This window comes from Ixodes scapularis, unplaced genomic scaffold, assembly GCF_016920785.2.
Source record: "Ixodes scapularis isolate PalLabHiFi unplaced genomic scaffold, ASM1692078v2 PGA_scaffold12__126_contigs__length_90152505, whole genome shotgun sequence".
NCBI lineage: Eukaryota > Metazoa > Arthropoda > Arachnida > Ixodida > Ixodidae > Ixodes > Ixodes scapularis.
In genome coordinates this window covers 32,372,992-32,393,815 of record NW_024609838.1, presented here as the reverse complement: position 1 = coordinate 32,393,815, position 20,824 = coordinate 32,372,992, and the positions used below count along the sequence as shown (strand labels likewise).

General features: G+C 45.8%; 1 protein-coding gene across 3 annotated transcripts in view; it reads left to right on the top strand.

Moving 5' to 3' along the window:
• Positions 1 to 20,824, top strand: part of LOC8025354 — a 152,812-nt gene that overhangs the window by 85,144 nt on the left and 46,844 nt on the right. For all 3 annotated transcript variants that reach the window (XM_042289504.1, XM_040218842.3, XM_029988599.4), the window contains exon 2: positions 8,688 to 8,807. The gene's annotated coding sequence lies outside the window, so the exon portion shown is untranslated. The remainder of the gene's footprint in view (positions 1 to 8,687; positions 8,808 to 20,824) is intronic.

The following is a 20,824-nucleotide window of genomic DNA, read 5'->3' as shown; positions in this document are numbered from 1 at the left end:
GTAAACTAAAGATCGTGATAAAGAGTAGTAATACGGGAAACATTTATTCATTGTTTATTCCAGACATGTGGCGGCAGTGCGATCACTTGGAACATGGCGCTGCGAAGCTTGTGTCTCGCCTTTTCCCGATACGTGCTTCTTTGCTTTGTGATTTTTTTTTTAACACTAATAAATGGGCGTCTTTTTTTCTTCTGTGCATCTCCGGAAAACGCAATAACATTCGTTATTCCTCCATAACGCCTTCCAGTTTTATAAAGCATCTCTTTACAGACATCTTATTTACTAATGGTGCGACGGGCCATTACATTAACGGCATCAAACGAGACCTTTTTAGTGTTTGTGTCGTTCTTACCTCCTCCAGTGTCGGGGTTTATGTCATAGGCAATACTCCTGGAACCGTTTATTTACACCGGACGTGATGTGGACAGTGTGATCACTTCAACACGGCGCCAGGAATCTGTGTTCTCGCCTTTCCCCGAAATCGGCATCTTTTTGTTGTTGTTTTCTGTCGTGTATTTGTGTGAGAACAGCACGGGGCGATTGTCTGGTGATTCGAGGATCCATTTCCGTAAGTGGCTCTGGAAGTTCTCTATTCTCCTCTCGGGTCCTTGCAAGAAGCACCGAGGAAGCCGACAGCTCGCCGCCACGCTTCTTTGAAGACGTTGCTGCGCTACCGAAGGCTGCGAATGAAAGAGAAGAAAAGAAAGAGGGGGGAAGGGGGGGGGGGGGGGGATGGATGCGGTCGCGACGGCGTCTTCGGCATCTTCAAGGACGCCTGTGTGCCGCCGAAAAGCGATTCTGAACGGCTCTCACCATTTTTACGACCATCCCGAAGTGTCGGCGAAAACTTGTCCTCGCATCTCCCCCCGTCTCTCTCTGCCCTTGTGTCGCTTGCTTTGGCGGCGGAAGTGGGTACGGAACATGAACCGGAAGTTCCGGTAGCGGCTTACAAGGAGTGTCACACGATCGGTGGGATCGTATTGTTCCTTTTCTTCTTTTTTTTTCTCTCACTGAATACTATCTGGGTTTCCGATCCTGAATGACGCTCTTACACGAGCATTTATATAAATACGATTACTAAATATATACATTTTTTTTTTTACTTGGGTAACGATGTGAATGAGGCGGTTCTGAAAGCCCTTTTCCCCGAGGTTTTAACTATAAACCTGTAATAGAAAGTTGTATTTTTTTTCCACCAAATTTGGATTAATATTTATATATATAAAAAAAAGTTTCCCATTCAGTGCATAAGAGGCTATGAATCAGGCGCACAAAAGTCGGATTCACCGACTCGTTGAATTAAAGAAGAGAGGGAATGTTAATTTTATGTTTATTTTTTACTCGAAAGAAAACATTCTAAATAAAAAAAAAAAAAAAAAAAATCAAAAGTTTGGGGGGTGAAGGACTTCGGCAATGTGCTTGTTCGAGTCCGGGAGAGGAAACGATGTTTGGGTCGCTCGCTTCTTTCAGGCGAGCTTATGTCATTTATCTCCTAGCCCCCTCTTGAACGGCAACGAAATGAATGTAACCCACACTGCGCGGTCGCATTGTAGAACTCCGTTTTGTACGTCTTTATACTAATCTCACCATACCGCCATGTCAATACGCCAAGAAATGATAATACTCTACCACTGCGTTATTTGGAGAAAAAACTATTACCTGTTTATTTTTTGTTTTGCTTTTTTACAGAAGGATATTGAATACGTTCCCCTAAGCTGTCCAAAATACGTTTTTGTAACGTCGGATACTGTAACACCAAGTGTGACTTTAAGCGGCTGGAGAGAGGGGAGGGGCAAGGGTGGATGGGGCGTGTGGAAGTCGGGTTGGAATGGCTTTTGGGGGGCTGCGGACGTTTTGCATTGTTTTCTTTTTCTTTTTTCGAATTTTCGAGGGAGTGACTTTGCGCGTCTGTGTACAGGCGTGTGGAGGAGCTCAGAGTGGGAGGATCCTTGTGGTACGGAAACCGCTTTTTAATTTCTTATGTATATATCTATATATAAAGTTTTATGCTTTTCGTTTCGCGTGGCGTTGGGCGAGGGACGGTAAGGAAAGTCGTACCTGGCTCGCTTGTTTGCTTCCAGTTTTATTGTATGGTCTCCCCTCTATCCGAGCTCGCGTTTTTGGTGGCGACCTCCGACTACCTTCTTCTTTGCCTTCGATTTTACGATTTTTTTTTTTCGGTGGCACGAATTTTATGGATTTTACTTTTTTGTTTACTCTTGCAACGTTTGCGTTTAACGTTCCTTGCTTGGGTTTTTTATTGTTTTGCGTAGGGTGTGGGTTTTGTTTCCCCGGCATCAGGTGAACGTCCTTTAAAGTAGTGCCACCTTGCGTTGGGTTTCAGCGGCGCAGGTTCCGCACTATAGAAAAAACGTGCTTCGCGTTCATTTTGGGTAATATATATTTTCGACAATTTTTTTCTTAGACGCGTATGTTTGGAGCTAGGTTCATCAGCGTGACGCCGGATGTGCTCCACGAAGCCAACTGCTGACCCCTTTTGTTCCATTTCCTTTCGTGTTTTTTTTTTTTTTTTTTAATTGTAGGGAAAGAATGCGGAAGTTCACGACTTGTTTACTGTGATATTGCACCAGGGACGAACCTGCCAATTGGCCTTGCTGAATTGTTGTTTTTTTTTCTCGGGAGTCTACGTTTTTATTTCGGACAATATGTCGAAGCTCGCGGTCAGTATGGTGCCTTCGATTTTGGCACACGGCGCGGTGACATCTAAGGTAGAGCGAAAGATAGGCCTTTTGCTTGAATGTGGAGCTGGGTTTCATTTTTGGCACAGATACGTGCTATGGGAAAACGCGGACGGCAGCCCCCTATCCTTACCCGTCGAAAGCGTCTCCCTCTACGTCACTTTTAGAGCGCAGCTCTTAGGCGGCCGGCTTGAGCGGCGTCGCCGTCGGCGTAACCGCAGGGTCACGTGACCTCCAGGCCACGTGACCCCCAGGCCATGTAACCCCCAGGTCACGTGACCGCCTACAGTCACATGACCCCCTGAGGTCACGTGAACCCTCCCCCGAGGTCACGTGACCCTTCTGACGTCACACAACCCCCCCCCCCCCCTGAGGTCACGTGACCTTAAGGAGCCGCCTATCCCTCAGTACGCTTCCAGCTTCCTCCTCAAGAGCTGCGCTCCAACCGGCATTACAGAGAATTGTAAACGGCTTTCATTTTTTTTTCCCCGTAATAAGTTATAAAATTGTTCAAACATATACAATCCCTGACAAAATTAGAACGGCAAAGAGGTCCTTCACTTGTCTTGCGTCCAGCGCGAGCTTCCCACGTGTATCTAAAACTCTCCATTAGGGAGTTCACCTACCTAAGACAAAACTTCCCATTATCGTTGCGCCGAAACGTATGCCGCGAGCCCTTTAGAGTGGTTCCATAAAAGTCCGCTAGGGGGGCGTCGGCGCCGCTTGCTGGTCAGCAACAACTACAAAAAAAAAAAAAAAAAAAAAAAAAAAAAAAGCGGTGGGACTTTTTTTTTAATTTTTTGGTGCGATTGCTTCGGTGCCTTTTATATAACCGCATCTAATTAACCTAGCTGCCCTGACACCCGGCTCGCATTTCCTAATCGGGAAAGGCCCCTGTATGCCAGGGTCGTTTTTCTCATTTCGGTGCCCTCCCGCGACTACTATACGGCCACCTCTAAGCTGACAGTACGCTGGAAGCTCGGGGCCAATGAACTGGCTCCCTTGAATCACCCGACTCCGCTCTCCGCGTGCGGGTAAGGCATGTCCAACGAGCACGTAGCTTCCACCTCGCTGTCAGGTTCAGGGCATAGCGCGCGTCGCGCTGGCGGATGGTCGGCCGTGAAAAATGGAGCGGCTCTAGCTCTCTACTTCTCGTTTCATTTCAGTATTAATAGTTCTTTTCTGTCACTTTTTCTTTCTTTTTTTGGTGGGAAAGCCGGGGGGGGGGGGGGGGGGGGGTTGTAGTGACACGTCCCTGTCTGCCGCGGGGCTGTTAAACCTTGGAGATGATATTGGGGAGCTATTTTGGGGATACCCCGCTACGCCACGCGCTCTTTTTTTTTTTTTTTTTTCCTTCGTTGGGTCGCGTACATGCTTTCCCCGCGCGGTATTCTTTCGTGCCCGTGTGGGTACGATGATAAGTTAGTGGACGGCCTGCACATTGCTCGTGCCTGCCAGTAAGCTTATCTTTGGGGCATACGTGTTCGGCTATTAGCTGCTCGTTAATCTTCTTTGTTCGGTTGTTTTCTCTTTTTTTTGTTGTTGGGAGGGGAAAGGGGAAGTTACCTTATGTTGTATAGTAGCCCCTTTGACAGACCCTGAGGGGCTGCAGGGCAAGTGTTTAATCCGTTCCAGTGAAAAAAAAAAAAAAAAGAAGAAACACTGATATATATATATATATAATGGAGTAATACGCCAAAACAACAGGGACAAAAAACGAAGGGAGAACTAGACAGGACGCTAAGGCTATAAGGCTATTACAAAAAAATATATTGGCAAATACAAAAATGATGTGCATTCTTATTCGCGACTCCAGCGACCTATAGGGGGCGCCACCACCAAACAAACATGGCGGTTGAGTCCAGGTCGCGGCGGCTCGGCCGGGCCGCCTGAACAGGTGGCGCGTGCAATTTAACAGATTTTCTTTTGTTTAATGCCCAATTTTATAGGTATTTGAACTGAGACGGTTAAGTGTAGCCGGTGCAGATAAACTTGCAAAGCATAGTTTTGTTTTGCCGGTGTTTTTTTGTTATTTTCGTGTCAACCTTTCGTTTTGGAGATTTCGTTCAAAACCGAAACTATGGGCTCCGGAGAGACGGTAATAGACTCTAATCAGTTTTGATCATCTAAGGAAAGCGGCGAGCACTATAGAATTGTTCCACCGAGAGCGATTTTCAGCTAACTCGCATGCCTCAACCATGCGACTTATCTGTCTGCGAAATCGAGCTTTAAGCCGGGAACACATTTGCGAAAGAAAGCCGAATTTTGTGCGAAAACCGCACACGAAAATCGCACGGCAGCTAGGCTCCTCCCCTTTTCCGAAAATCGGGAGCGGTTCGAAAGATCTGCAGCGCCAGATATTTTCGCACGGCGCCTCCGAATTCGGGGCGGAGGAGCTCGGTGAGCGAAAGCCCGGAACAGGACGGAACGAAAAGAGACGATCGGCTCGCAACATGGCGGCTCACGCAGCTTCGGAAGCAGCGCAGCGTAGCAAACCCCTTCTGTCTCTATCAAAGGGTGGTGGTAGAAAGGCTCGCGTGGCTTGCAACGAGGTTTTAATAGCTGAAGTTTTAAAGAGGCGCGAAATATGGGACGCCAGTTCGCCAGACTACCGAACAGCCTCCTGAAGTCGGAGCACGAAAACCGCAGTGCACTGCGATTTCCGCGCCGCGCATTCCACCTCATGTGGCTCGTCATCCGAAAATCGCATGCCACGATTTTCGCAGCCTCCGATTTCTCTCCGATTTTCGGTTCGGTTTTTCGCAAATGTGTTCCCGGCTTTATGCGTATCCGAGTTTAGGAATCAGCTCCAGTCGTCTGCTCGGTCAACAAGACAGGCTGCAGGGAAATTACGAAAATTAAGCTGGCGCTTCTTGAGCCAAGGACCATGTTAGCCCGCTGGCGCCCCACTAAGCAGCTGATACTCGTATTTCAATTCAGGTTTTAGTGGCGATCGAGAAGTCATTTTGACGAGCGGGTTATGTATTATATTATGTACTATGTCCCATTAAAGCGATATTAGTATATCCTTCGGGTTGAAATATGAGCTTAGTTGACTAGCTATTAGGTGAGCTGCTTAAACTTAGCCAAATGGTTCTAGCCAGCAGCACGGAGACAAACTGAAGAGAGTCTTCATTGAAGATCCGCGCAGAACCTCTCTGCATTGAACTTTGCTTCGAATCCTGAACGGAGGAAATTAGTATTTTTTTGTGGCCGGTCAACCTGACCAATGTAGACGTATATTGCTGCTGGCTTCGACGTCCTCGTAATATGAATATTGGAGGCGCGATAGGTCAAAATGCCGTGACAGCATCTAACGTTGCGAGACTTGTCTCCCACCTTTTGAAAACAGATAATTTCCCTTATTCATCATTTGCAGCGAGCAAGTTTTCCTAAATAAAGTGATTGCGAAATCAGCCCAACTCCTTCAGTGTGGTCCAGTGGCTTTTTCGGCGAAAAGCAGCCAAGATAAATAGCCAACGCACCGACCGGCATAGGTGGCTCAAACTTGAAGCTAACCGAACACAACCAAACTCAACAAAAGGAGCTATCGGACCTTCCCATTCGCTTGACTGCAACATAGGTGTTCCCTCCAGTGTCAGTTACCAAGCAGTCGTCACTTTGAATGGGATTCGAGAAAGACAAGAAATCAAAAAGTTTTTCCGTGATTCCTCCCCATCCAAGAAATCGAAAGCACGCGACCGTGTGCTGTGGAGTAAACGGGCTTTCAAACACGTAATAGAAGAAAACAATTTACTGAGGCTTCACCACACTAATGATCGCTCAGGCAAACTTAAGAAATATTCGGACCTTCGTCAAATTACATTGTTCGGCACCGCGCCGACAACACGTCTCCGCGAAAGCCACCAGAGACGCGGAGGGGCGCGGAGCGACCTGGACCGGCTGGTTCCCGGTTTTCCCGCTTGGCGGCGTCCGTTTTGCTGGAGTCGCGGTCGTTCGTGACGTTGCAGTCGAGCAACGTAACGGCGTTCGCAGCGAATGCTAATAAAACGATAAAGGTGACCCGTATCGTTGGTTTGTGTGGCCATTAGTTGCTTTGCCGTTTGTAGGGGCATGTATGACGTCGCCAAAGCTGGAGTTTTATCTTTGAACGGACATTGGGTTTCGGCCGGGTCTGGTATGTCTGTCTGATTGATCAGAAATCGTCGTGACGGAATTGCTGCGACGTCAGCAGATCGCAGAGCTGGATCAGTGCAACGGGAGAGAAGAACGCCACTTTGATTGGAGTCACTTGGGAATGCACGAAGAGAATGGCGTCAAATGGCGTCACGTTTTTTCGTCGTTGCTATTTTTGGCTCTCCCTGTCTGCTTGGACGACCTTCGCCGTGGATTGGCGATTGGCGGGGGCTCGGCGCGCTCGATGGTGAAGGAAGGTCCTTTTCGGTTGTGGCGACGTTATGAGTAGGCGCGTTTTCTTCGTGTTATCGGGAAGCCTTTGGTTGTTATTGATCCTCTATTTCAAATAATTCCGGCAAAGTTCTTAAAAAAAGAAAACAGATCGAAAACAATTTGACTGATTTGCTTTTATTGTTCTACTCTGCTCTCGCGAGCGCACAGTGGCACTGCAACTCGGAACGCCTCGACGTTGGCGCGTTGAGCTGACGTGACGTCGGAGTGCTGAATATTCACAGCTTCTTCAACGAGACGTTGGGTGTCGTTACTTTCCGGAACCTAACGAGGGTACTTTCCCGTCTGCTTTTAAAAATAACCAATTTAAAACGTTTTTTTTTTTTTTTTTTTTTTTTTTTTAACAGCGTTTCTATGATGTTACCGTATCATTCATTTATCCCCATACATCATCCGCCGGCGCCTTCTTTTTCTTTACTGTTTCGAAAAGTCTTTTTTTTTTCTTCTTCCCCTTTACGAGTCACTAAATTTTCATCTTCTCGAATGGTGACAGATGATGCGGGCAATGACCGATGGATGGTGATGGGACGCTGTTCGGATGTCGCTATTGAAATCGTCCTGTGCCGCAATCGATAACTACATCCGGGGCATGAGAAAAAGAAACAAACAAGACAAAAAAAAAAAGAAAACAGCCGATCTCGTCCATCATGCGGTTGTCGTTTGTAAATAAGTCGTCTTGCCACCACCCGTCGATTCGTTCCGCTTCGTGCTCGGCTGCCGGTTTCTATTGTCGTGGCGCTGGAGCGTCGGCATGTCTCTTATTTTGAGCCATCGTGAACAAGGGCGCGCTGTTAACCGCGCTGTATTCCTCGGGTTGTACAACTACTACCTGTTAAGTTTTGATGCGTTGTCTTTTTTTTTTTTTTTTCTTTTTTGCTGAATTGCAATAGACGTGTGTGTCCCATACCTCTTTCGTGTGGAACTGGACAGTTTTCAGATTGTCAGAAATGTCTGCTTTCTTTTTCCACTTCATTTTTTTTTATTTTTTTTTTTTTTATTTTGGGGTGGGGTGGGGGGACATTTTGGCGAATGGAGGCCCTTCAATATTTTTCTGTGTGAATTCTGGGGGATATTTTGATTCACGATACACGTTCGCGGACCGCACAAATATTGTTTAATGAAGCTTATGGTATTTATTTCACTGGGGATAAAAATAACATGTCAGCGAGAAGGAAATCAAGATTGTCTTTTTCTCCTGACAAGTTTTCCCACTGAAATGAGTGCCGCAGGTATACCCACGGTGCCATTCATTGTTTCGACGAGAATGAATTAGGCCTAAGTAGACATTGACTTTAAGTAAGATCTTTCTTACGTCATGTTCTCAAACTTCACATTGCAACCACCATAACCGCTAGCGTCGGATTCATACGGAGTTTCGACTTCCTCAGATACGACGTTTCTTTATATGTGCCGAAAAGACGGGGTTTCGTATTCTCGGTGGGGGACCGTGTGTATGCGAAAACACTGCTCCTCAAATATGTCGAGGCCGTCTCTTTGTATAACTTGTAAACAAAAACAAAACAATTGTGTGAAAAAACAAATCGCTTTTTCGTTTTCCAGGAAGACGTAGCGTCGCTGAGTTTCGTCTGCCCGTCGCCAGAGGTGCTTTGTGCCGCTGTGGCTACCGCCAGATCGCACCTCATTCGTATGGACGCCGCCGCCATGGTGCCTGCCTGGAACGTGAGTGAAATATACGAGTACATATCTATCGGCCGTATAGAATCTGTTCATTCCTCTCGTGACTTGGAGGCTGCAATATGTTTGCCGCACTGACTGGCAAAAGACGAGTTGATCTTCCATTTTTTTTATGTCGCCGTTTTCTGCGCGAGTGGTCTCGAATTCCTATAGCCTTTTAGAGAGACCGCGTAAGGGGCCATGAAATGATTTTGTCGCGCTTATATTTTGAGCTATGAAAGTCTGTTTTAAGTGTGCAAATAAACTTTTTTTTTTTTTTTTTTTTTTTTTTGACGGATTTTTGCGGAGTTTTTATCGAAGCTGGAAAACTTTCGAGGTGATTCGGGTATCGGTTATTCAAAGGATCTCTTTCATGCCTGCGGCTCTGACGTCATTCCACTGCGGTGGCGGTGCAGTCGGGGCGCATGCGCAGTCGGTTCACCTCGCTCCAACCTTGTTTCTGTGCGCAAGCGCAGTGCCCACCTGGTGTGACTGAAAAACGCGGGCGTATCGAGAGATCAGAGACACTAAGCGTTTCATTTGCGCCCGAAAAGTTGTCCAGAGTCCGGGCATGCACACGTGACCGACTTCTTTCCATCCGAGAGAAAGAGAGGGAGAGGGAAAGAAGCTGCTTTTTTGATTTGTTAACTTTTCTTTTTAGTATTTCTTGCGAATAGAGGCGGTATATGTTTTAGTTCGTAATGCAGCGTTCTCACATGCTGCTCCAATCGGTAGCGTCACCACAACGTATTGTCCTATGGATGGATGGCGAAAAAATGCTTTGACGTGGATGTATATATATATCGAGCGTCGTCCTCGTAAATTCTTGGGCGCATGGGGCGCGTTGCAGAGTCATCGCCGTTGTTTTTTTAAGCCCCTTTGAAATGGCGCATTCCGGCGCTCCAAACGGGAGGTTGTCGACCCTCGATTAAATCGTGGCCTCCTCTCCTTCCTCTTCCTTTTGTTAGATGCCTCCGCATTTATTCCGGACACTCTCCATTAATTTTTAGGGGGACTCGTGGCTTGTTTTGAACATGTTTCCGCCATGGAGTCCTCGAGTTTCGAGCTTTACTTTGTTTGGGGTCGTATGTTCGCTTTTCGTCTTGCGCTGTGTGTGCGCGTGAGAGAGATGGAGAGTGTGTGTGTGTGTGTGTTTACGTGTGCGCTTGTTTGTTTTAACTAGGGAGAGCTCGCGCTTTTTGCGTTGAAGTTCTTTGGGGCACGGGCAGAATCTGAGGCGGAGTCAGGAATAAGAATTGAAATAACTTTGTCTCCGTCAAGACTGAAAAATCTTACTTGTTTGTTTGTAACTTTTTTTTTTTTTTTAGTTGCTTGAGATTCTTGCCCGTAACTCTGGTGTCGATATAGTTTGCCCCATAGAAGATTTGTTGATGTCAATATTTTTTTTTTTATCTCGTGTCTTTGTGGTCTGTATAGCTCGCGACCGCTTGGTAAATATCGTAAAAACCCCGTCTTGTTTTGCTTATGTATCCATGGATCTCAGGAAAAAAGCAACATTGTCGCCCTGGCATCAGTAGTTCCTCCGTGGCCTTTACACCAGTCTCACTTTAACCAATCCAAATTGTTTTCCCCTATTAAGCGCTACATGTTTGTTTTCCTACATTCAGTAAGGCCTGTAATCGGTCACGTTATCGAAGCGCTTGCTCTTATTTATTTGCCCCTTAACAACAGGACTTGCTAGATAAGCTTCTTCTGTTCGTTTTCGGGCAGGTGATGCTGAAGCGAAAAACATTGCTTCCCAAAATGACGACTGTCTGTATCTGTATATCTGTTTGTGTCCCCTTAGACAGGAAGCAACAAAGCCGCTTTCCGAGGATCAAGTGCCTTTATAGTATCGGTACGCTGTTTACACGTCGGTGACTCAATCCCGTAAGCAGGTGTAAACTTTTTCTTTTTATGGTAGATTTTTTTTCTGTCTTAAAGGCCGGCCCGCAAGCAGAGAGAAGGAACCCGACCCTCACTTTCCTTCTCGCCACTGTGAAAGGAGGAAATCGCCTCTCGTTTCCTCCTCGCCATTTTCCGATATTTTTTTTTTGTTTTTTTTTTTTTGCCAGCGGCCTGTTTTTTTTTTTGTTTTTTTTTCTTGTTTTTTTTAGTTTTTTTTTTTTTTTACAAGTTTGGGGTGGAGGAAATGAAAGCTTCAAGGATTTGAAAAGATTATCCTGAAGCCAGCCGGCACACCTGCGACAAGGAGCTGAACCAACCGATGTAGCTGTTTTGAGCGAGCTTGGCACTTGCTCTTCCCAACGAGTTGCATTGGCTTTTTTTTAGCGTTGGTTTGGAAGACGATTCTTTGCTGTTGTGAGAGCACAAATGCCTTCTTCTGCTCAAAGAAGCAGTCATTGAAGTATCAATTTTAATATAAATATCTGATTTGGCATCTTTCGTTGTTTAGGCGGATTCATGGCGACAACGGGAAGTACGAGCAGCGTTTTCGGTATATCAGGGATGGCGCTCCATAGACCAGTGGTTCTGAATCATCATGGTTCGTAAACCGGCAGAGGTGACGGAGGATCCCATCCGTAGTGGGTCTAGTACTTTTCAGTGTAGAGCGTTTGGCTGTAGGGCATTTCGGTGCGGACTTTTTGGTGCACAGTCATTTCAGTGTACGGACTTTTTGCTGCAAAGACTTTTCGGTGCGCGGATATTTCTGTGCACGGACATTTTGATGCATGGACATTTGACGCTATGGTTTGCTCGCCGGTCTCTCTTTTCCAACGTACGCAGACACGCTTCACATCGTGTTTGTGCGTTGAGTTGATAGAGATAGTCTCCTCTATAAGGTTTTGGCTTTATTATTGGTCCTGCGTGTAGGAAACGACCCAAACAGCAAGACGTTTCAGGTTGTTTGTGCATTCAGAACAATTTTGAATATCTTCAAATGCGCCTCCTCCGCGTAATCGCATAGCTCCGATTGTTAATAATAAATTGTAATGACCTCGCACGACAAAAAAAACAACAAAAACAACAACAACAAAAAACAATGTAATTATCACTTGTAACTCATTAGGGAATAAAGTAGGCGTGTGGGGGTACAAAATAATTGTAATCAAATCAAATATCGATTTGAATCAAGTAAACAAGCCGAATTTGGTCAATGCTAAATCTATTTTATTTGGTATCAAATGTTTGCTCATTCTCGTACGAAAAAAAAGAAACAGTGACCACCGATCATACACAGCGTATGATGATCTGTGGTCAACGTCTCCTTTTATGCCGTAATGATGTCGCCAGACGTAAAGAACTGCCTTACAATCGTGCTTATACAGGGCGATTTTTTTTAACGACTAGACATTTTTCTAAAAAAGACTGCAGAGTTACGCAATTGCGGTTTTTGCCTTATCTGTAGTCATCAAAAACAACAAATCATTCATTTTTAAAGAGACGTGAAGTGGCTCACGGCGTCCTAAAAAGCCTAATTTGGACGGGAATCGTGTTACCGCAATCTTTTCGGCCAGCGCACTCCTCGCCCCTTCTACAGTGGCGTTGTCACAGCGATGCGCATGATTTGTCGCTTTGGCTTCATGGCGTTAGGCTGTGCCACGCGGAGATGGAGCCCACATAAAATCAAAACTATATTTTCGCGCCCAAATTAGGAGGACGCCGTATAACAGTGTACGCGCGTTACATCTTTTTAAGAATGGACGGTTTGGTGGCTTACGATTATGGCCAACAACTTTCCAAATACAAGATGCCGTTTTCTTTTCTAATTAAAAGGTTAATTAGCGAATTTTAGGCCATCGGTCGGTTTTAGTGGCGTACGTTATTGAACCCTATCCTCGCCTGGCCGTATAACTTACCTGCACAAACCGCGATGGCGCTAATTTTCACTGCACAATTTGGTGGCTTTCGATTACGCCTAACAACTTTATAAATCAACTATCCCGTTTTCTTTTATAATCAAAAAGTTAATTAACAAATATTAGGTAATCAGCCGGTTTTTGTTGCGTTCTTTCTTGAACCCAATCTTCGCCTGGCCGCATAGCTCACATCGACAAAACGTTAATTTCCACGTTTTTTGTGATATCTAGTAGGTGAAAAAAACAAAACAATAAACGTTGTATATAAAACAGAGGGCAGTTCTTTTCTGATATAAATAAAGCATGCATCTCTTTCTTTTTCCGGCCTATGAAAACAAATACCGGTACATTCGAAATTGAGTTTATGATGGGGCGGGCGCTATATTACGGGGTATTTTGTCATGTTTCATAAGCTTTATTACTAGTCAGAAGGAAGCCACGCGAGCCGTATCACGTTGCAAACAGCTAATCGGGTGTTTCTCAAGCAGCTGTAGAACTTTCCAAATGACATTTTGGTTCTTAATAAATCTAAAAAAGTTTGGTACTTAGTCCTAAACATGTAATTTATTAGGCATAATGAAAATACTGCAACTCTCGCAAGACGTCTGCCCAAAACATAAAGTTGGTTTCATTGGCGTAAAGTGGCTGCGTCTGTCAAGCCGCGTACGCGGACAGCGCGGCCTCCTCGGCAAGTTGTTCCCTCATCGAAGACGACAATGAATAAAAGGTACGATAAAAATTTTAATGCCTGAAGAAAGCGCAAGTTTAAAATAATTCTAAGGGTGTCAGTTGATTTTATTTCTGCTATATTCAAATTTCAACACTCGTCGCGGGCAGCATGAAAGGAAGCACAGCTTGGCGCGAACCAGTGCCCAGTCAACGGTCCTACACTCAAACACGCATCACCACCCGACCTGTTTGAAAAATAAATAATTTCCAGTACTTTTGGTAGAAAATGCGAATTTTCTACTGAGCGTGATATTTTGTGGACCCAAAAGTCCTGTAGCCAAGATCGCATAGCTTCAGGAAGACGAAGAACGACGGATGCATTATTTCCCGCGGAAGTACTGTTTTGACTTTGAATTCCACATAAAATTGTATATGCACAAATTGTGGCACGATACCGAACTTGCTTGATTACTTTTCTTTTAAAGACAACATAACCAGGCATAATCTACGGATATAGCAGAATTCATTTTAATTGGCGTACTGCGCGAAAGACAAGTATGGACATAAAGAACACAATAGAGCTCTGCATTTCTACTGCATTTCTTTCCGTACTTGTTGATAGTTAGTCCGCATGAATATATTCAAAAACTGCCAAATCGTTTAAGCCTACCCCTTCTTATGGTTTTTTTCGTAGATGAATTGTGGCGAATCTCGGCTGGGTTCGGGTAAAGATCTCGCACGTGTTCAAGGACGCATTTCGGCATGATTTCCTGCTTGGTGACGACGTTGAGCTGACCGCTGTTCCGCTTCCTTTCTAAGTAGGCGGGGAACGCCGGACGCCTAAATTAGCCAAGCAGCCCCAAAACTTGCGGTAGCACACCTTCCGAACTCCTGGTTTTTTTTTGGAGATGGCCTTCGCCCACCCTGAAAAAGCCCCAAACAATTATGTAAGGGCTGCAGAGGCTATCTGGGCATTCCATTTCTTCATCAGCGAACAAATGCGAACAGAAGAGAATGAAAACTTCGTAATACCTGCTGCCTTTTAATAAATGGCATAATATGCTACTATTGCTAGTTGCACTATTTTACGCGAAGAAAATTGTGATTTTGCGGTTCAATCTCCGTGTTTCCCGTCCTCTTTGCTGATACGCAAGATATTTGTCGGGTGTCAAGTTTTCAGTTACATTTGTTGACAGAAACTAAATGCACGTTTGGCCACGAAGAAATTTTTTTCAAAGGCTGAAGATAGATGAAATATACCATAAACCGTTTCAGTTTTTATGGAAGTTTGTTTTAACTCTTCTTAGTAGCTTGAACGAGGCGGCCGTCACTCTAGAAAACACCTGTAGTACGAACCTATATATTATGCCTCAGAAATGGTCAGACTGTGTCCCTCTGACTGCAATATCTTCGACTTGTAATTACTCATGATTATTACTTTGCACAAAAAACAGAACGACAAAAACACAATAGTGATACAATCACTCTTCAGTGTGCCGTTGTTAGAACGACCAATTTTCAACTCTCTGGGTAGAGCTCAAAGTTCAGATAAAAATACCCATCTTCTTTCCTTCTGCTGTGATGTTCAAGTTCCGTTCACTCGAGATAAATATGCAATGCTGTAGCGTGTGTGGCCGCATGCGGAAGTATCCGAATGTAAAAGAACTTGTTGTTGGGCTAGTTGGTGTTGACTATCTGAGTGTTTTTTTAGAACTGCAGAAAAAGAGCAAAAAAAAAAAAAAGAAAAAAAAAAAAAAAGCGAGCCAGCCCGAACTCTTCCGAGCTCATATCCAGCCTGCCTAACTAAACCCTGGTGTTTGGGATTGAAGCAGAGAACCTTGAAGGGTTACAGAGATTTTGTCGGGGGGCCGGTAAGCCCATTAGCACTCGTGCGAGAAGGCCGGAAAAAGCGAGGAGGAAATGGAGGAGGAAAGGGGAGGAGGAAAAAAAGAAAAGAGGGGGAATCTTCTGCCACGCTGAAGAAAATTTTGAGCGCCCGCCTTTAACTACGAATCGTTAGTCGCAAAACTCAGATTCTGCAGATTTTGTCCAATCGCTTACTGTGCAACTCTTTGTTCTTAGAAGCAGACGGGAACCGAAAGAAAGACAGACGTGGACGCGGCATCGAATGTCTTCGGTTTGCGCTCCACTGCAGCCGTATCCATCTTGTCCGCGTCGCGGAATGATGACGTCAGCAGAGTCGGTCGTCTGCTCTCGTTTCAAGTACGAGTTCGGAAGATCTCGGATGTCGCAAAACCGCCGACGCGGACGAATTCCGCTCTTCCGCCGGTTTTTTTCTGCCGCGCTGCGCTAAAAGGGTTCTCTCTGTCGATCGAAGGAGTTCGCGCTGTGGCAATCTCGCGTAATTGACGACGGCGTCTGGAGTTTTTGCGGACTAGTTTCGGCAGACCGCTCGCTGGGCCGGGTCAACGAATAAATACGAGACGCTTTGTCCTTGCTCCTTCGACTTGCATCACGTACTGGCGCTGCGATTACGCGAAGGAGGCACTATTGCTACTCGGGCGTCCGTTTTTTTGCGATTACGCGTACAACAGTCTTTCTCGTGTGTTTGCGCCTCTTCATCTTACTCATTACTGATATGAATTAGTGTACCCTCGAGACCGGTTATAACGAAATAGCAGATATAGCGAAGCGATCCCGATTTCCCATTCCCTTTTTGCACTTCGTTATAACCGAAGTGGGTTATAACGAAATAGCGGATATAGCGAAGTGATTTCCGATTCTACAACGTAACCCTCGTTCCTCCGTTTCACACTTCCGCCGCCACCGGCCAGAAAAATCGAAGCCTGGGAATTCACATACTAACCAGAGGGATAACATTTTATTCTTCCCACCGGTAACTTGTTTCAAAGTAAAACGAGCAAATGCGCCGGTGTGTCGTGTTCGCGCTAACAGCGTCGTGCAGTGGAGATCATTATTGCAACTCCTCGTATACGCACATTGCCCAAACGTTTAGGTGATGAAGCGGACTTTTTTTTTAAAAAAACAAACTCGTTAAGCGCCGAAGACTCCTAACCAATAGCGTGGCACTTGGGTAGTAGTAGCAAGTAGTGAGGGTAGCAGAAAGCCGGAAGGCAGTTAGGTAAAGGTGCGAGGCCGCAGTTTTTATGGCAGGTATGTTTAAAAAAATTCCGTAAACAAGCTCGTTTCGTGCTGTACATTGCGTGGTGACTCTTGTTTCCTGTCGCGCACACTCGCACGTTACACCTATTAGATTAGGGGCAGATAAACGGCATCCCAGCATTTTTTTTTTTTTTTTTTGATATTTGATTTTATGGTTTTTGCCCGTTTCTATCTGGATGAGCATCGTAGCGGCGTGCGGTAGTGTATCACTACTGCGTGATGCAGCGGTTGTACCGCACTGGCTAAATTGCTCATCTACAGCTGAGACACCAGACGCCCACTCAGGCAGTCTAACTTCCGGCTGTATAAACTTACACACAGCAATTTGCTTGCACATTAATAAACTAACTAAAGCGCTAAAAAGTACGTATATTTCCTTTTATGTTGTGTAAAGATTTGTACTTTTTTTATACGTGAGAAATTAAACGAAACAAAAAGTGAAACGGTGCACAAAAAGAAAAATGAGATATAAGAAACAAGGAAGACACAGCGCTGTGTCTGGGCCTTTCTTGTTTCTAGTATTTGCGCTGTTTTACCTTGTAAGATGAAAAATGAACTACCTTATGAATTATTTATTTCCGAAAATTGGAAATTGTTGTGCAAAGTTCGGGCGACACTGTGCTAAGTTCGCGACACGTCTACTAGTCACGTGATTGCTCTCATGGCGCTTATTTGGTTGAGAGGGCTCGCGTCAGCTGCCGTCATCGTAGGATACAGCCGAATACGGTTGGGTCATCATACCGAGCGATCTTGAGACTGTTATAGTTTTTTTTTCTCCCGTGGTTAAGTGGTCGTGACGCTCTTTCCTCTCCGACGAAACGTTTGTGCATGATCCTTTTCGGCGAACGGATAATTCATAAAAAGCGTCGGAGAGGAAGTGTCTGGCATTAGATGGAGGGGGAGGGGAGGGAGAGGTGCTATTGAGCCTGCCTCGTCTTGGCTCCGTTTCATCTCGCCATGGAACGCAAAGAGCCAAATCGGCCAAACGAGCGCCGCGAACTTGTCACGTGGGACACTCATTCGGCATTGGATTGGCTCCGATTGGCTCGTAACGTCCGCCGCTGTCCGTCGTGAAGATGGAACGGACTGTGGGCTCCTGATCGTCTGCGTCGACTTGGACGACTGCCCGCTCGGCTCGCCACTCTGTCGTCGCCCGTGTTTTTCTCCGACAGTCGAGTTGTTGAGTTTTGATGGCGAGATGCAGTTCGGGGAAGTTGTGGCGAAGGCGCCCTGTGAACGATTATGCGTATACGCGTGCTGCTCCGCGACCACTCAGTGGAATGGGGCTGGGGCTGGGCTGGGCTGCATACGGGGCGTGTGTGGTGGACCCCATAAAAACAAATGATCAGCATTTGAATATTTTGCAAGATCCCCGAGAAGCACGTTCAAGTTGAACCGAAATTCGACTTCCTCACGAGAGGTTCGTTGTTTTCTTCCCGTGTTAGCGTGCCGAGAACGTCGTACTCTTTAGGTACGTGTCCTTGTAACTGGTGTCCCTGAGGTACCCTCGAAGCACCCGTGAGGAGCATGACGGGGTGACTCCCTTAAAGGGACCATGAAATGATTTTAAAATCGAGTTTCATCCACCGCACGTCGTAAAAGGTGTGAAAAGAAACACAAAAACACAAAAATAGGGAGCCCAAAAAAATTATTTGCTATAGAACTTTTAAAAGAAAACTGGACTCTTTTGCGCCTTCCTTCCTTCGCCTGTTCACTACGATGCATACGCAGAATCGGTGCACGTCAGCCGAATCCACATCGCCTATTGGGTAAGAGCCTACCTCACCAGCACCGCGATCGTAAACAATAAATAGCCGGCGAATGTTTCCTAAAGGTTTTGTTAAATAATATTCAGATCCACATTTTGTAGCATAATTAGAGATGTGTGGCGAAAATTGCCAAATTTGATAATGCTGAGAGCCAAGCGCCATCTATCGTGTGGTAAACGAAGCAACTACTGCGCGTGCGCAGTAGGGCAGGGCCGCCAGTTACTTGGGTGACGGCGACCGACGAACATTTATTTTCTTTGTTTTCCTTCCTCTCAAAACTCTGACTGACTGAACGTTTATTTTTCTACGTGTTCTTCCCGCGCGTGCCGACTTCAAGCAGCAAGAAAACAGTACTTAAAACAGACCACGACGAACAAGAACGCTGGATTCACCGACTCCGACGAAGCGTATAGGCCTAGTAGGCATTCCGACTCGGCGCTGCGTTGCTTCGTCGCAAGACCGTCTGCCTACGACCGGCTGGCGTGCTAAATGGAATATGCCCGCGCGACCCTTGTGGACCCTTCCCGTATTATAGTTTGATCACTGACCTCAATTCTAGATTAAGAGGTGAGGAGGTCAATCTCTTCCCCTTGTTTTCCGAGGCAGTGTTGACGAACACTCGTCGAAAAGGGACTCTCGTCGATTCTATCTTCTTGTTTTGTGTGATATAGAGCTGAAATAAACGCCGTATGGATTGCCTTCGTAACACGGTATGTACACTTTGTTATTGGTATGCCATTTTTATTCTGACAGACTGCACGTGTCGACCCCGGTCCAACCTTTCTTTGCCGAGTGTCGCGTCAGTATCGAGTTGCAATCGTAAAAGAACGGTCCCGAAGCGCTTACCAACAGCGCGAATACAAGACTTCCATCAAGCGCGCGCGTCCGCTCCGAGTGTAAGCAGGTATTTACGTGGCTCTTGCTGACACTCGTAGTTCAAACGTATCTTTTTTAACGTCGGCTCGCTCCTGCATCTCCGAGGCCGCGAAAAACGCCATCTACGTCGCTTTGCAAACGACTGACACGGGCCGGCCCTTCTGCCAACAATGACGGGGTGGTGACAAGACTCGCTGCACTTCCCAACAGGCATACCGGCGTATGGGACTAGTCCCATGCTGTCGCTGTAGCGCAACATATCTCATTGAATTTCGCTCAGCTGCGATGCGGCGATGAGAGGCGCCGATTCAGGAAATACGTCGGTGACATCAGCGCAGTAAAACCTACCGGCGCACCCCAACTCGTTGCCGCTAACACTCCCATTCTCCTACTGCCGAGAGAACTTCCGGTTCCGGAAACGGTCTACGTCACGGCTTCTTTTGCGGTCAGTTGGAGAGAATGAAAAAGTCGATATTTCAATAATTTTTTGTGTAAAAGTTAATAAACCGAGACGAAAACGGATGCCTGTTCGGCATTCAGTGAACATTGACGGTTTAATGTAAAAGTTATCTGGAAAAAGTAAAAAGGTCATTTCATGGTCCCTTTAAAGGGGTACTCCGCCGATTTTATAGCTACCTCAACTAACTATATTTTCTGACTCCCAGGCCTTTACCCGTTCTGGAATGCTATTTAATATCGTGAAATTCATAATAGTTATTGCGACATCGGCAAATGAAAATGATGCAAAAACAGACATTCAAATATACCCGCCCTTTTCAGGGCCGTGACGTCAGTGGAAGTTCAGCTTGCCAGTCGGGCGAGCAGTCTAAAAAATAGAATATGCCAAATGTTTGTTCCGTGCTAGAGCTCGGGGACTGGAGCGAGCTTCCAAGGCATTCATTTGACACCATGAAACTGCTTCAAATCAGTTGGGAACAAATTCTACAGTCCAAAGAGTGAACCCCTGCACTTCCACTGACGTCACTTTTTCATTGTTGCCAGTAGAGACTTTCAGTTTGAAAAACACGGTGAGGACCAATATTGTAAATTCGATAACTTCGTGAAAAAAAAATTATTTTGACCTAATATTTGGGATACTATTTTGGCGATGTTGTTTGGCGAGTTTAGCAAAATTTCAAGCAAATCGGGGACCACGAAGAAATCGGCGGAGTTCCGCGCCATTATGATAAATTCCCGCCTGTCTTCGCCTTGCTGCGCAAAATCACTGAAGCGGGAACGATATCTTGTTTTATGTTGGTTTTATGCATGGCAGCTGTTGGAATCCAGTGAGGGTTTGACCATCACAATCCAATCCAGGTTTCCGGCTTCGCGGCGTTGTTTGACACCAATTGTGTTACACCGCGGGTAAACGTCGAGCTTTGTGGGAAAATGAGCCGGACAAAGCGCCCCCAATATAGTTGGATCTCCTCGACAATAGCGCCCAAACACGTGTGTTTATGATGGTTTGAAATCCGAAAGCGAAATGTTCGGAAGCGTGAAAGAAGAAAGGCGGAAGAGCCCAACTTTGAAGCCGGATCAACTCCGAACAAAAGCGAGGAAATCGATTGGGTCGTGTGCCGTTTATAAGAAGCGAAGGAAACATTGTGGCAGGCTACACGCCGAGAAAAAATAAATAAGTAAATCGAAGGCGCGTGTAGGACGAAAGAACTGAAATTGGACGACAGGTTGGTTGTTTTGCGGAGTTCGTCTGGGCGGAAGTTTCCGCTCCCAGCGGTGCAGAAGA